The 13,803-nt window shown below is 49.2% G+C and overlaps 1 pseudogene; it reads right to left on the reverse strand.

The window, feature by feature from the left end:
* Nucleotides 1-9,233: 9,233 nt before the first annotated feature.
* Nucleotides 9,234-9,731, reverse strand: LOC144164875 (Y-box-binding protein 3 pseudogene; annotated as a pseudogene).
* Nucleotides 9,732-13,803: the final 4,072 nt, after the last annotated feature.

Raw genomic sequence — 13,803 nt, forward strand, 5'->3', positions numbered from 1 at the left:
GCTTGATGCTTCCGGCACATACCCGAACAGGGATTGGACGATCGAGGTCCGTTAGTCTTTTCACGTCTCTTCATTACAATATATATATATGTATATATATATATATGTATATATAAATATACATATATATGTACAGGGTGTCCCAGTTATCATGCACCAAGATTTAAAAAAAGAGTAAAGGCGTAACTCGAAGAAAACCTAGTGCATAAGGTTTGCAGTACTGTGAAGAAGCGTAGAGTATTTTTTTCGTTAATGAGACTTAATTAAATAATTGTAATTAATTATCTAAGTCGAGAAATACTGTCCTAATCACTAAAGTGTCAATGAGGCACTTGTAGGTAACCACGAGGGGCATCTATCTGCGCTATTTTCAGCGACGAACTAATAGCGTACTCATTTATTCTGAGTGATAAAGGAAACCCGCGAAATATGAAAAATACCACGTGACGACGCTTACGCGCGCACGGTAAAGCAACGCCCTCAAACAGGCTGCCTCTGAGTTAGCCAGAATGAAATAGACAAAAGAAAGACAGAAGAAATCGCGACCGAGTTTGTTCCTTATCTGCACACGCGTCCCGCGAATCTTGCTGCTGCTGCTCCTTCCATGCATGCTATTATCAAGGTGACGCGCTGTCTCTTCGGGCGGGTAACACGCGAAGCAGTTGCTTTCATTCAGCTTTGTTTGGGGACGCTGCTTTACAAGCGCGCGTAAGCGTCGTCATGTGGTATTTTTCATATTTCGCGGGTTTCCTTTATCACTCAGAATAAATGAGTACGCAATTAGTTCGTCGCTGAAAATAGTGCAGATAGATGCCCCTCGTGCTTACCTACAAGTGCCTCATTGACACTTTAGTGATTAGGACAGTATTTCTCGAGTTAGATAATTATTACAATTATTTAATTAAGTCTCATTAACGAAAAAAAATTCTCTACGCTTCTTCACAGTACTGCAAACATTATGCACTAGGTTTTGTTCGACTTACGCGATTTCTCTTTTTTTAAATCCTAGTGCATGATAGCTGGGACACCCTGTATATTTATATATATACAGTTGAACACGGATAAATAGAACACGGGTATATCCAATTGTTGTCTATATCTAACAGTGCAAACATTCCCTTGAAATCCCATGCAAAAGGATAGGGCTGTTGTTCGCGTGTATCGAACTCCTGATCACGGGCAAATTTGATATATTGAATTCCGCGCCAAGGTTCCCCTGACAATTTGCGTCCTCTGATGGGGTGGAGTTGATGATAATGTAGACTCATCGCAGGCGCTGCCTCGCTTGGTGAGACAGAGGCGGCATCCGCGGCATTATGTCGCTTGAATGGCCTTCAACAGCTGTTTTCACGCTAGCACAAAGGGCAGCTCGATGATAGCTAGAATGCGGATAGTGGTTGGGGCGAAAGGACATAAAGGAGCCAAAGACGTTGACCGGAGGCACTCTTTTTCTGTGATTGAGCTTTTTGGTGGCTCGTGGGGGGGGGGGGGGGACCGATGCGGCGTTGTATGTTTGTTTTGTACAAGGCATTCATTTCGGAGCAACGAAGGCGGGAATTCGTAGGGTGCAGGCTGCTGAAAAGATGTTGGTTGAAAAGGCGTTCGGAATTCCTCGAAGTAGTTTTGAGGGCGATGCACCCATCAACGTTGACGTAAAGGCGAATGCAGCACAACCCGCTCCGGCTATTCCGGAGCGTGTCGGGTGCAAACCGACTTCGTTGCACGCCTCCAGATGGGGGAGGTGTTCGGTTCGGATACTGAAGATAACGGCACTCAGTGCCTGACAACGTTCCCAACCGCCTACTGCAGCCGAGGTTACGTCAGCGTTATTCACATCTGTTGTGGCACAGTGTACAGCGTTGATTTTCTCATTTGTGCGTGTTTGTAATCTTGAAGACAATTTGGCGAACTCTACGACGCAGAAGAAAAAACAAGCGAAGCTCAAAGACATTTCAATAATTAATAAAGTGCGGTGGTCACCATGCTGCGGTTCGAATTTTCGGCGCTTTGACGGTCAAAGCCGTAAATTACCGTTTTACACGACTTCAGAAAACTCTCACTGATGTGCGGAGTTGTCAGATAACCTTCAGAAAGGCCTATTTTATATATCGAATTATCGATATATCGAATTCTTTCAGGATCCCCTTGGAGTTCGATATATGCGTGTTCGACTGAATATATATATATGTTTGTGTGTGTATGTAATGTAGCAGGGGAAGGCATTGGTCCTAAAATTGGAATGTGTTTTGAGGGCAGCAAAAAAAAAAAGAACTGGAAAGGAGAAGAAATAAGAAACGATAACAAAAAGAATCATACTCAGGTGATTCGAACAAGCGAAAGAAAATCAAATCAGAAATAAAATTGCAGATTCAGGGTCCCGTGGCAAAAGGGGCGAGAGAAAGGTCAAAAAAAGACACCCCCGTGCTTGCCTATGGCGTACATATGGCGATACATATCCGTTCTAAGACATTTTTTCCCGCGACTAAAACATGTAAGAGTACTATACTTGGTTTGCAGTTGTTGAATGAAAGGCCAGCGCTCACAAAAGGCAGTCAGACAGGGAGTACCAACAGCATCAAAAAGGCAGGGGCAGACCGGTCATGAAAGAAAAGATAACACAAGACAGGTGTAGGAACATTACGCGCACCTGTATATACATAAGTGGTCGGCACAGGACAGCCTCCGGGAACCCCGTAGCCGTCAGCAATGAAATATAGCAAACAGGAATACAAAGCATGAATGGGAGAAGAAAGCAATGCACACGCTTCGTAATGAAAAAGCTTACAAGGTGAGACTATCAAAGGTATCAATGGTTCCGCAGCCTTCTACCCAGTACATAATGAAAAGACTTGCTCGTATGATTTTGTTTATGTAAGCCACTGTGCTACGGAACGCGGTGCTAGCAGGCAAATAAAACCAACTGCTGGGTGTCGCCAACGGAATGGAGAAGATTATCAAGGGAAATAAAGAACTGTTATAACAGTATGAGTACAAATCAAGAATTCCAGAATATTAATAGGAAGGAGGGAGGAGAAGGAGAATGCGAAAACCAACGATAACATCGTAGGAAAAATATATCAGTTTAACATAACTTTCATTGATGGCAAAAGATGCTTACAAAACCAACAGACAAGATAGGACTCTCCAAACTCGCGATCACGATGCCTTTTGAAACGAGAATCCACAATTGTGGCCTTCTGCTGAACCGAACCTCGAATCTAGTTTCAAAAGGCATCACGATCGCGACGCTCCAGAGTCCCAGCTTATCTACGAGCTTAAAACGGCGTCATTTGGCATCAAATAAAATACTGGAAAACTGATGTGTCTTTCCTCCGATTAAATTGACGGTTTGCGCCATCGCATCCCCCTCTCTTATTTATACGCTGGAATTCTGGTGGATTTGTCAGGATAGTGTTATGCCAATTCTGCATTTCCCTCAACAATCTTGCACCATGAGTTCGCGACACTCAGTAAAGGATTTTATTTTTGTGCTAGCACCTCGTTCCTCAGCGAAGTGTCTTCACTGAACCACATTTGACGAGCAAGTCTGGATATGATGTTCAAGGTAGAATGCTGCCGCCCCATTCGGAGCATTGATACTGTTACGGGATTGCTACGGACCATCTGAACGTAATATGGACACCGAGGAAGTGGCCCCATCACGGAGCAGCACTTGCGGTGGATGGTTGTTTGACGATGAGGAGAGTGCGAACGATCTCGCTCTCTGGCTGCACATACTTGAGGCTGTGGCTACTACGTTCTCAACCATGTTACATTTGTAATTATCTGAAATATAAGATTTTACCCATAACCCCTTTTGGTGGACGAGCCGGGTAGCGGTCCATCACCACGGATCTCCAAAGGGGCATCACATCGGCTCAACCGTGATGACTGAAAACACATCTGATGCTGGGGGCAGCGCCACAACACCTTTCTTAGTCATGGCACAGCAGCGTTGGTCGGGAAAATTCTGCGGTTCCAGTGACACCGGTGTTGAAGATTGGATCAAGTTTTGCGAAGGAGTAAGTGGCCAGAATAGCTGGGACCCAACTACCATACTTGCAAATGTTGTTTTCTGTCTGAACAAGCACTACTCGAACGGTATGAAACAAACGAAGCAAAAAATTCTAGTTGGGAAAGCCACCGCATTGAACAAGACAACAGCCGCCGCATCACGACCCAGTTGACACAGCTTTCAAATAACGCGGTGACTCCTACCAGCGAAACGGCATTTTTGTCATTACCTACACCAATGTTCACGTGCAGCTGGATACAGGGACTTATGCGGATGCGGTGACCTAGATTGTTTCCCGCAAACTTGAATCTATAGCAACTGCGCCAGTTCTATTGCGCACGACAAACAGCAACCTTCCAACCATTTGGCTTAGTCAAGCGGTTGTTCAGGATGATTTTGTACACAAGCAATTTCATTCGTTTCCTTCAGCGAGTCACATACCGCTACGAAAACCACCTCCGTGAGCAGTTTCCCCAAGCTACTTTGTTTTATAACAGTATCGCGTTCTAGCTGAGTGGGGAACACATGAAGACCGGACCAACTGCAGACGTGTGAGACATTTTGTTCGCTAACGTCAGCGCCCCTGGTTCCAGTTTCCCCGTGACAATGTTTCCCCAGACCGCTTCGGCAGTACGTCCGCCACTTTTCATCTCAAAATCAGGAGCAACCAGATGACTACGCCGGCACTCTGGCGTAGCGATTGGACCGCTCGCCCTCACCGCACCGACGTCAGTCTTGTTAGGCGCAGTCTCAGAGACCATCATCTCCGACCACCTCCAACCACTTCTCGCCGGAAAACTAATAAATCCAGTCTCCCGGAGTGAAGCTGCATTCTCTACTTGGCCCACCAATCATCTTTTGACAATGTGTACTAGAGATAATTTCTAGAAACTGAAGTTGGTGGCATTCCTGTTCGTGTACGCATTTACACTGGAACGACAATATCGGTGATAAGATGAAATCTACGCTCTCACCTTTATTAGGTCGTCACTCCTGCCCTATCTCATGTCCGACAAGCTGATGGTGTAACACCAATAATAGCTGGAATGTGTACTACTCGTGTTGCGATTGCTGTCAGTACGGTACCTGTTACGTTTGCCATACCAGAAAACTGTGCACATGACGTGATCTCAGCACTTCACTTCTTAGCGGACCATTGAGCTCTCATCGACTGTTCCACAGGTTTCCTTAGTGTGGAGCTACCTAGTGTGCCCGTAGCGGATAACACTGAACCTGCCCGGCTGTGTTCCACAACGCAAACCCGTCTCGTGGCTCAGGCCAATACCTAAATTTAATGTGGCGGTCCGTTGCCCTCTTGCTGTGAGTGCGTACGTTTTTTCTCCAACGACTGACGTACTGCTGACACAAAACGTAACGCGGCATCACACAGCCACCTCCATTACTGACAGCACACTGTCTCTGCCTGTACTATACTTTCGTTTTCATGCACAGGTATTACCGAACGGATTCTCGCTTGCGTCATTGTCCCCTTAACGACTACGAAATCTCGACGCAAACCACCACTACCCCTGACTGGGTACATTCATACAGCTGCCCCAGCGTCCACAAACAAGGTTATGCCGATGCTGAGCCCCGACAATTCACAAGAGACAGTGCATTATATTCGCCACCTGCTAGTATCTCACTCCGACATTTCTGACTTCCCCGTCCATCATTTGGGATGAATGAGAGCAGTAAAGCATCGTATCGACACTAGTTACTCTAGTCCTATTCACCGACCACCTTATTGCATGTCGCATGCCGAGCGCGCCGTCATCCAACCCGAAGCTATAAAATGTTGACAAAGTACTTCACTGAACCGTGCTGAGTCTGCGGGCCTCACAAGTGACGCTTGCAAAGGATAAAGGAGGGTTTTGGCGCTTTTGCGTTGACTACCGCCACCAAACCAAAATCATGAAGGCTGTATACCCACTTCCCAGCATCGATGATGCCCTTGACTGTCTACATAAGGCCCAACACGTTTTTTCTCTTTACCTCCATTGGAGTATTTGCAAATTTCTGTAGATGACCTGGACCAGAAAAACGCTTATGTCACCCCTGAAGGCCTGTACCTGTAAAAGCTAATGCCTTTCGGTTTATACAAAGCACCTGTAATATTTTAGCGCATGATGTACTCTCTTCTACGACGATTCAAACAGTGCGCTTGCTTGTGCTACCTGGACGACGTCATAGTCTTTTCGCCTTCATTTCCTTCCCATCTTACGTGCATTCCCGATATGCTCGTACTTTTGTGCCAAACAGGCCTTCGGTTAAACTCTGCCAAGTGCCATATATATATTCTCCCGCATCTTGTTGACGCACAAGGTATTCATCCTGACCCTAAAAAAGTCAAAGCCGTGACGCAGTTTTTTGTGCCACGCCCTTCGGCTGACATTCGAAGCTTTGTTGACCTTGCTTCGTACATTCCTCGGTTAATAAAAGGCTTTGGTAACGTCTCCAAACCTCTCACTGATCTACTGCAGCAAGATGTCACAATTTTATAGGCACGTGAGTGAGCTGAGGTATTCGTTACAATATCATCCCGGATGGTATCTGCCCCTGTGTTGGCCTTATTCGACATCTCCGTTCCCACGGGAGTTTGCACTGACGTAAGTGGGCAGGGCAATGCAGACATTATCAGCCAAATACAAGCCGGATGCGACCGCGCCTTTGCATACTCCAGTCGCCTTCTTTCTCTACCTGAACGTAATTACTCGATTACTGAGAGAGAATACCTTGCTCTAGTTTGGGTTGTGGCTAAGTTTCGTCTAATCTTGTATGGCAGCAACTTTCTCGGTAATTCTCACCACCATGCTCTGTGCTGCTTGCCTTCCCTTAAAGACCCCTTGGAACAGCTGGATCGCTGGGCTTTGTGGCTTAAGGAGTACTCCTATACTGTCATTCACAGGAAGCCATCCGGGCACAAGTCGAGTAGATGCTTAGCGACGAAATACACAGCATCGAAAAGCCCCTGGGCTGCTCCGGTCATACTCGTAAAGAAAAAGGATGGCAGATTCAGGTACTGCGTTGACTACCGGCGACTGAACAAAATCACAAGAAAAGGCTTTTACCCCTTGCCACAAATCTGCAACCGCCTCGACGGCCTCTGCCCGCGAAGTACTTCTCATTGATGGATCTGCAGACACGCTTCTGCCAAATTGAAGTGGATGAAATGGATCGAGAGAACACTGCATGCATATCCCCGGGCGGCGTATACAAGTTCAAGGGGATGCCGTTTGGACTATGCAAAGAGCCAGCAACGTTTGAGAGTAATGCACACTGTGCTAGCTGCCCCTAAGTTGACAAATCTGGCTCGTATACCTCTACGACGTTGTGGTATTCGCCCGGACTTACGACAACACCTTGCAAGGTTGGAGTCTGTACTAGAGGCTACCCGTACATCGGGGTTAACGCTTAAGCCTAAAATGTGCCGCTTCACGTACGAGGAACTCACGCTTCGGGCCATGTGGTGATCGCCGCTGAAGTCTTGCATGACCCTGCGAAGTCTTCGTCCGTAGCCAACTTCCCAAGCGTGCGAAGACTTCTCGGGTTGTGCGCATACTACCGGCACTTCTTCGCAACCTTCGCACGCAAAGCAGAGCCACTCACTCCCTTGACGAAATATAGCCCCCTCTCCGCTGGTAAAATTCCAGTGGGGAAGCATATTGCGATCTCCAACAACGCCAGCGAAGCCCGCCCATGCTCGCTCATTTTGACGAAAACGCCTAAACGGAAACGCACACGGACGGCAGTAATATAGGCCTGGGTGCCGTCCTCGCCCAAAAACACAGCGGTCGCGAGAAGATAATCGCCTATGCCATCCGTCGTCTGTCAAGGGAGTAGAAAAACTACTTTGCCACAAAGAAAGTGGGCCTGGCAATTACATGGACCATTTCAAAATTTTCCCCCTACGTGTATGGTAGACCGTTCAAGGTTGTCACAGACCACCATGCACTATGTTGGCTCGCCAACGTTAAATGACCCTCTGGCCGTCTTGGGCTATGGAGCTTGTGCCTACAAGAATTCGACGTAACAATCATCTACAACGTCCTTCCCTTGTCGTTGTTGCGCCGTCCACAGCCCCACTGCGCATGCTCGGCTTGCTGAACGCACGGATGATGGCTTACCCTTTTATAGCTCCTGGAGCGACAGTGTTAACAGTGTCTTCCTCGGCCGGCACGAGACAAGCACGCTTCGTCTTTAAAGGCTTTTGAAGCCACAGTGTTGCCGGTGTCTTCCTGGGCCGGCACGAGACGAGCACGCTTCACGCGCCTTCGAAGTTTCATCGTCGTTGGCAGCGTCGTACGTCGGCGAGTGTAGGCGCGCCGTGATTACAAGCAGCCCTCAACCATCCGGGGAACGTGCATCGACCTCATCTTCAGCAACTTTAGGGTTCATCTATGACTTGGATTTCACGGACCATAGGGCGGTTAAAATCAAAGCAGAAAAGCCAACCACAGCTCGACGTAACCTACATTGAACATGATGATGGTAATGATTAAATAAAAACTCATACCACGTACAACGTCTCTCTCTCTCTCTCTTGTGCCTCTCCACTGTAACACCCCCGCAGCCCCTCCAATAAAATTACACCATCTTCCTGTAGGGGAACACGGAGTAGTATGCGAAGCCGCCATGGGGTCAACGCAATTTCGGATTTCGTAGTTCAGGTAAGTGAAAAGTGTGATAGTTACTATAACGTGAAGAGAGAACGACATCCGCGTCTTAGTGCATGGAATCTCAACGAACACTGCTTTATTTTCTTCTTCTGCTCGCTCTCTCGCCTCGCGCGTCTCCCCGCGTCCACCTCCTTTTCCTCTTCCCCTGCTGCCCGAGCGGTGTGCCGGTTCCCGCCAGGGAGATTCAACATATTCCCGCCCCCGCGCTGGGTGCATCGGCTTCCAACAGGTAAAGCCGCAGGACGGCACGCCGGATTTCCTAACCGCCTGGAAGCCGCAGTCGGAAATACCTGCTTGTTCCATCTCTTCCCGGCAATGCCTCAATGATGCGCCCGATTTTCCACATAAAAGCGTTGTCCTGCACGATCACAATGTCGCTAACTCGGAGCCGGGAGGGAACAGCTGTTAGAGTATAATGAGCAGAGCGAAGAAGCAGCAAGTACTCTCTTCTCCATCGCTTCCATAGCTGGCTGACAAATTGACCTCGTTGGTTGAGTCGTCGTCTGAGGTCGTTGGCCGTGATGCTCTGCATGAGATGATCAGTTGTCGACGGCAGACTTACAAGACGGCTCCCGACGAAAAAATGCGACGGAGTTGTAGCGCCAGGGACGGAATCGGCGGCGACTGCGGTGGCTGCTGCAGCCGCTGCGTGTCCGCAGTAACGTACCGTCGCCGTCATCATGGGCCCCAGATACACGGCGTCGCGGCGCGCGCCACGCGTAAAACCAGGGTTGAAAGCGGCGCCGGTGGGCCGCGTAGGGGCTTCCCTGCACAGGTTCGCCGTCAGACCCGGTAACGTTGGCCGCTTCGCGGCCCTTCTCGACGACGACGACGTCAAACTCCACCGTTTCTTCCTCGCAGACGCTGCGCATGATCTTCTGCGGGTTGTTGCGCGTGATGGCAGTATGGTGCACAAAGATGTCCTCGTGGGTGTCGTTGCGATTGATGAAGCCGTAGCCATTCTTGACGTTGAACCACTTCACGGTGCCCAGTACGCGCTCGGCCAGCACGGGCTTCTTCTTGCCGGGATCACCCATCGCGGGGGTCTTGGCGCTGACGTTGGAGTAAAACGTCTTGGCGACGTTTTAGAGTATGTTCCCTGGATGACCCAACCAAAAACTGTCTCCATGACGCACATGCTGTCCGTTAAACGTTCGATACGTCCTGTGACCCGCTTCCAGTAATTTTCAGAGCCCACTAAGACGCTAATAGTGGGACTCTGATTCTTGCAATATTGAGGCTCGTCCGCGATGACCAAGTTTCGGCTACGGAGTATGGAAACTAGAGCAGGTTCCATAGGTTAACTTCTTACAGTGCATACCTCCGGAACCTCCAAAGCATGGAGGGCTACTTCTTTCGACTCGAAACGACCAGTCGGCGTGACGTTCAATTTCCCGCAGCTGCACCGCCGCGAACGCTGAGAGTCACCGAACGTGAATACCGTGAGGTCCTCAACGCCGGTTGTAGAAAGCTCTAGCTTGTTCGCCAAGTCGCTGCGCACAAACGTTCGGTGGCTGCCGGTGTCAAAAAGAAGGCGGACCAGGACACGGTTAGCAGTGCCACATGCCCATACCGTAGCCGTTTGTAGCAAGACCGACGACTTGAAATCGTTACTAGCAGAAGTAGTCGTCACCGGGTCTTCTTGTGGAGTCGCCATTTGCCGATTCATGCTCCCCAAAAGGTGCTGGTGGTACGGGGACCCCTGAGTTAGGCCGCGTCCACACGTTGCAAAGAGCCGACAAATGGCGTCGCGCACAATGGCAACACCAAAGCCACGTGGGAAGGCGGCAGCTGCGTGCGAAGTGCCCTGGCTTGCCGCATCTAAAGCAACAACGCTCCCTTCCAAGTCTTCGTCGCTTCTCTTCTCCCGACAACTTAGCTTGGCAATTCTCGGTTGCGTGATGTGGTGCTTCGCAGAGTGGACATGATCGCGGCTCTGACAACGATGAGCCGGTAGCCAAAGCCAGGGCGGACGGAAGCTCAGGTAAGACGTTATCGCGCGCTTGCTGCTCCACCGATGTAGCGTTCAAAGTGGCTCTTTTCTGCGTCACCTTGCTTTCCTCCATGCTCTCCACCTGAATCTGCAGGAACCGCAGTACTCGTTTGACCGCGTCGCCTCGTGACCTTGGGGTGGTGGAGTCATCGGCTGCAGCCTTCTTCATGCGTTGCCTGTATAGCACTGCCAGATCCTCAGGCAGGGCGCGCATGAGGACGCGATGGAGGATTAGTGCGTACTCCGATGCAGGAACTCCCAGGCTCTCGAGGCAAGTTGTCCTAAACAGGATCTGTTCATATAGGTCACGAAGCCGCGAGAGACAGGCGCCGAGCTTTCGATTGGGGCAATGGCGAGGAGGCTATCAATGTGGTCATCCACGAGAACACCCGTTCGGCCAAAACGATCTGTCAGCACCTTGGTCGCGACCTCGTAATTGCTTTCGGTCAGGCGTATCCACTATACTGCCCTCTTGGCGTCCCCGCTCAGGTACGTCTTCAAATACTTAAATTTTTCTATATTAGGCAGTTCCGGATGGCTGTGAATAGTCGCCTGGAAGTGCTCCCAAAAACCTTGCCACTCACGAAGCACGCCGGAGAAGACAGGAATCTGAAACTTCGGCAAGGCAACCCACTGAGTAGAAGAGCGGAAGCTGCCGTGAGCCGCGGCTTCCTGTCGAGTTCGCCGTTAATGCCAACAGAAGTGCCACGTGATTGGTCGCTCGGTGGGAACACTCCTGGCTGGCCGACGTCTGTAGGTGTGACACTCTTGGTCTTCAGCATGAACCGAAACTTGGTGATCGCGTGGCGAATTTTGTCGTGGTACTCTAATGCACCTGCTATCTCGTCTTCGTACTCCTGATGGTCAAGAAGTTCATCAATCTTCGCGTCCAGCTCGCTCAAGACGGCATCCTTTTCCTCGAGGTCTTCGATTGCTGCTTGTAAGTCTGAGGCGTCCGAATCGGTATTTTGTAGGAGCTCATTGGCCGAAGCCAAAAGACGTGTAGAGGCACCCCGAAAAACACCCGTCGACGGCGCAACTTCTGCATGGTCAGCGCAGACGGATGTCGGTCTTCTCCCGGGTTCTCGGCACCAGAAATCATATAACGTGAAGAGAGAAAGACATCCGCGTCTTAGTGCAGGGAATCTCAACGAACACTGCTTTATTTTCTTCTTCTGCTCGCTCACTCGCCTCGCGCATCTCCTTGCGTCCACCTTCTCTTCCTCTTTCCCTGCTGCCCGAGAGGTGTGCCGGTTCCCGCCAGGCAGGTTCAACAGTTACCATGGAAACCAAACGGCAAATATAACGTTGGCTACGTACTTCAACCTCACGAAAACAACGAACTGAAACTAGTGTGCACTTGAATCGACCCCATGGTTGCTTCTCCTACTACTCAGGGTTCCCCTACGGGAAGATGGTGTAATTTGTTTTGTTCGGACTATTGGTTTATGTGAGCATCGGTTTCATGCACTCTTAGAGAGGGGCAAGTGCCGCGAACCATTCAATGTTTGTTTATTTCTGGTTTCCTTAACCGCATGGCTGCGCTGGTCTGTGTTATCTGTGTAGCGAAGGAATCGCCGGTTCCATTCTTTCTTTATATGCCGCATGTGTATTTCTTCTAATAGGGAGAGTGTTCCGAAGTAACTTCAACAGCCTAGAATAATCTTGTTGATCTACAGTGAGGTGGATGTTGTTCGACGGTTCGAGAAACACCTGCGCCCAAAGATAAATTCCCGCGGAGGCGAGGCCGTGGCATTCCATTAAACGACGCTCGTTTCCACACGTCACTTTGTTGAGTGCTGCCTCGCCGACTGTATATTCTTGGAGTTGTTAGGGGAGCACAAATTCGCTCCAATATACCTGTTTTTCTTGAGACAACTGCGCCGCATTTGTCTTCGTGACAATATGCATCAGGAATAGACATACCCCTCACTGATACACTAGGGCTCTTAAGGTCGGGTGAGCCGGTGCGAGTGTTACTGTGACCTATACGTAATATAGCTATGGCCACTTCAATGTGTCTGTTGCGTGAGTCTATGGTGCATTGCCCGAATTGTGGTTTTATTACATGCAGTTTGTTGGCAGTCTGTTTGCTCCACTCTGGTTGCCGTGTTTTATGTAGTTGTTGCCTGATGTGTCGCTTGAGGTCTTTGTAAGCTAGTGTTGTTATATTGACCGCGTTTGGGAGCGCAACGCTGGCGGCAATTTCATCTGCAAGCTCATTTCCGGCGATGCCAGAGGGTCCTGTCACCCAACACCCAGTCACCTGAAGGTTTGAAGAATAGTGTAACATAATTACTTGAAAACAAATATAATCATGTGGTTTCTTCGAATATTTTCTGGATGAAAATGTATGTACGACGTTAGGCGAATCTATTTAAATAATGAACAAAAAATAGGGCCCTTGCACTCTGTGAAGAAGGATGACCTGCAAAGCTGCACGCAGTCAGAGCTGTGCACGAAATAAAACACGTTTGCTGTAAATTGCGAAAAGCATACTTTCTAGAAAATTAGCTGAATGAACCTTTGAAGGATCCAAGCTTTGTTCTCGCATACAAACATAGAGCTGCTGTGTCCCTCTCGCATTGTAATCACCTTATTCTTTGCAAAATACACAAACCTAATCCGCTCTACCACTAAGGAGTCCGGAAAGTCCCATTGGGCCGCGTAAAGTCCAGTGTAAGTTTTATACCACCACGACGTATATGTAGTCCATCAGTACGGGCATGAAATCGATAGATGCGCGTTCCCACCCAAGTCCTTCCTCCCACCATTCTCCACTACAAACCCGCGCACGCATAACCGAGGAATCGGTCATGTGCGCGTGCTTTGAATTGACAAAGGCGGATTACAATATCCTCTCAAAGCAACCTGAAGAAGTGATATTGGCTCACGCTGGCGTCCCAAGCGGGAAAGTTGCTATTCATCCAAGAGGGATTCACCGCTACTGGACAAGCTGAACTTGAAGCGGTGACGGCAGCGCCAGCAGCTTTCCGTTGTTTTTGCACCCGTCACCGCTTGTTTTTAGGCCAAGGCTTCATATTTGCTTTTTGTGCTGGAATGTTTCCCGTGCTGCTTAAAGTGAGCTCCTGCATCTCGCGCCGATCCACCGTGCC

Source organism: Haemaphysalis longicornis, unplaced genomic scaffold, assembly GCF_048455015.1.
Source record: "Haemaphysalis longicornis isolate Haplotype H1 unplaced genomic scaffold, Haemaphysalis longicornis Haplotype H1 scaffold_14, whole genome shotgun sequence".
Classification (NCBI taxonomy): domain Eukaryota; kingdom Metazoa; phylum Arthropoda; class Arachnida; order Ixodida; family Ixodidae; genus Haemaphysalis; species Haemaphysalis longicornis.